Source organism: Carassius carassius, chromosome 27 (genome assembly GCF_963082965.1).
Source record: "Carassius carassius chromosome 27, fCarCar2.1, whole genome shotgun sequence".
Classification (NCBI taxonomy): Eukaryota; Metazoa; Chordata; class Actinopteri; order Cypriniformes; family Cyprinidae; genus Carassius; species Carassius carassius.
The window spans coordinates 21,421,332-21,424,536 of NC_081781.1; the positions used below are offsets into that span (position 1 = coordinate 21,421,332).

A 3,205-nucleotide genomic window follows, 5' to 3' on the forward strand; every position below is an offset into this window, starting at 1 on the left:
GTTCATATTTTAAATCAGTACAGAGGTAGGCTACTTAGTCATGATTAGCTAGCTATTATTCATATTGATGTCCTAAATTTATCTATATTCATATATAAATTAATGGAAGGGTTATGATAGCCTATATTTTAATGTAACGTTAATTAATAACATTTTTATCGAGGTCGCCAGGAAGACGTTACATCGTAAGGGTTTGATGATGCGTGAAAAGTATGATTAATGCTGTAGTTTGCTATAATGTTCTTCTTTTTTATGTCAGGCAATCTTTCAGCGAACGTTAAAAGTGCAAATAAAGCCCATCCTCGTTTGGTGTCGCTTGAGTCGCCATCCAGTGAAACAACTCGGTTTAGAAAGTCCCCTGAAGTTGTGTGAACCATGAGACTGTTGTAAACGTCCTCAAATAATGATACTAAACCAGCTGAAGTGGGAAGAGAAGACAGCACACCGCCTGGGGAGAGATTAGTGATAATCGACTCATATGTTTCTCTCTCCACTCTGCACTCAACGAGAGTTTATAATGTTTATGAAGCGCCAGTCAGATTTAGAAGGAATGACAATGAATGGACCTGTTATAATCATTTACCGATAACTGTTATGATATAACACAGTTTATATGCTTTAGTGTCTTTATACAGTGAAGGTCTTTGGTCAGATCTCAGAGTCACGGGAACTGAATGTGAACGATATGAAGCATGACGTATCAGGAAGACCACGACACGAGCTACCCACAATGCAACACGACACGTTATATTTCACACACATTTCTAACTTTTTTATTAATTGTATTTGATTATACTAGCTCGGTAGACACATGGATAAGACTCTTTATCGATGTTGCTGATGTTCAGCTGAGTTGAACATGTGTGATAATGATGAACGTGTGTCTTACCGTCGTTACGCTGCGTGTCGTCGTTGATCTGAACCTCCTGTTTTCTTACAGTCAGTCAGTACACTCTTGTTTTTCCTCAGATCGTATAAATCTTTCGCCTTTTACTAAAGATTTCCGTGGGGAAGAACACTATGAGTATAAACTAATTTTTTGATGCCCTGCTGTTTGGCGGGGCTTCTTTGAATTGTTAAAAACAGATAAAAATGTATGTTTAAATGAGGTAGTGACGGATATATTCACATTGAATTTCTACATTTAATATACAGCATGATGTATGCTTTACTGACTTATAAAGAATGATCATAATGTTGTCGCCCATCCCTTGTTCTACTGTAATCTATGAGTATGACTGTACTGCAAAAAATTACATACTTGTAACAGAAGATAGATAAAGAAGTTTAGATTTGAAGTTACTTGGGATGATTATTAATTAATATTTTATTATTTATGTTTCATTTTACTTTAGGGGGATGTTACTATTTTTGCCATGTCTTTAAGTTTGAAAATATTGTAGAAAGTTGAAACTATATTGTAGAAAGTTAAAACTTTCGATTAAAACATTCGTATAGCGTATCACATTTTTGAGAATGTTATTTTGTTAAAAACAGAATTTTAATAGTGTTAGAACATATGGTTTTATGAAATAGTCTCATAATGCACATTGAATGCATTAGACTATAAATAAAAACTCACAAAATTATGAAGTAGTTTTGAAAATATTGCGTATCTCATTTTTTTATGTCACTATAATCTATGAATATTCTGTAAAACAACAAACTTGTTACATAAATGATTACTCTTTATATAATTTTGAAACAAAATGTGATAAATGTTAAATAATTTATATTTCAATATTTATCTAAATTTCATTTTACTTTAGGTGGATGTTACTATTTTTTCCATGTCCTTAAGGTTTGAAATATAAAATATTGTAGATTCACTAAGTTAAAACTTTCGATTAAAACATTCATTAGCATATCACGTTTTTGAGAATGTTATTTTGTTAACAATGCCTTCCTTCTAGAAGTATTTTTATTATTAAATGAAAACAAACAACTATAAAAGGAATAAAAAAAAAATGAAATATTGTATTTGTTTACTTGCATGTCGTGTGACCGTAACCATTATATATTCAGTTATTATTCATTCATCATGTATAAAGTGGTGGAATGGCAGTCTCCTTGTTATATAAGTTTGTGGGTGGATGTTCATGTGTGTTTTTTTCATTGCATGTGCATGTTACAGAATATCACCTTGCTCTTCTCTGTCTCAAATGTTTCAGAAAAGCCTGGGATGCATGCATACATTCATGTGTGTAGGTATGTACATGTCTAACCACAGGGCCCCTGCCCATATCGTATTGCTAGGACCGTCGTGTCTCTCCTGGTCTGAAATAACAAATCCGTTTCTGCATCAGTTTAGCTTTACTGAACCCTGCACCGTGTCATGGCCTCTAGAGCTATTAAACCCGTAAGGTCACTGACCTGCATGTGAGCCAAGTCTGATCTTCCCATTACACTGCAGACAGAGACGCCTCTCCCAGTCCTTTATTCCACTTGCAGTATTGATGTCCTCTCAGAAGAAACAAGAGCGTGATCAAGAACAGTCAGTGCACTTTAGATGAGATTCAGGAGACTGTTTCTGGCCTGCAGTGCTGCCATCAGTCTCGTTTCAATCTTTCATCAAACAGTACACCCCAGCGTTCAGCTGCTTCTGGTCGCTTCTCTCCCTCATCGCTCTTCACAAAGACTTTTCTTCCATCCTGCACATTGGTTAGGTGCTTAATGTGACTTCGTAAAGACCTGCTTGCTATGTCCGACAAGCCATGCCTTTCTCATGCCACACATTGTGTTCTCATGCAGTGAAACTAAATCACAGCGCAGAGACAGAGCAGTTTACTTTAGGTATGAAACAAAGTTTCAGCTTTCAAATTCTGTAATTCATTTTAAAGAAATTCAAACAATAACTAGCATTTTGTGGCTCTTTAATGTAGCATTCCTTAGTTCAATCGGCACGTGAACTGATCATCTACACTACTAGTTACAGCATGAAACTGAGTCAAAATAGTAACAATATGAATCCTAAATCATGTTTCTTGACTATTGTCTTTCTACTGCTTGAATCATATGCTTCCTCCATTACATAACCACTGGGTTATGCGTGTATTCAAAAACGTTCACTAGGTTTGAACTGTCAGGACGTCCACATGGAAAAACACACTTCAACACACGGCCCTCTTTACATGTGAACAACCTGCCGGGGTTTCAGAGGACACTGAAGAGCTGAATGGTGGGTGTAGATAGTGATAAATATAAA

At 35.6% G+C, this 3,205-nt stretch overlaps 1 non-coding gene across 1 annotated transcript; it reads left to right on the forward strand.

Moving 5' to 3' along the window:
- Window positions 1-949: 949 nt before the first annotated feature.
- LOC132107445 (U5 spliceosomal RNA) lies at window positions 950-1,065 on the forward strand. The gene has a single exon (XR_009424299.1). It is a non-coding gene; the product is annotated as a U5 spliceosomal RNA (small nuclear RNA).
- The last annotated feature ends 2,140 nt before the right edge of the window (window positions 1,066-3,205 follow it).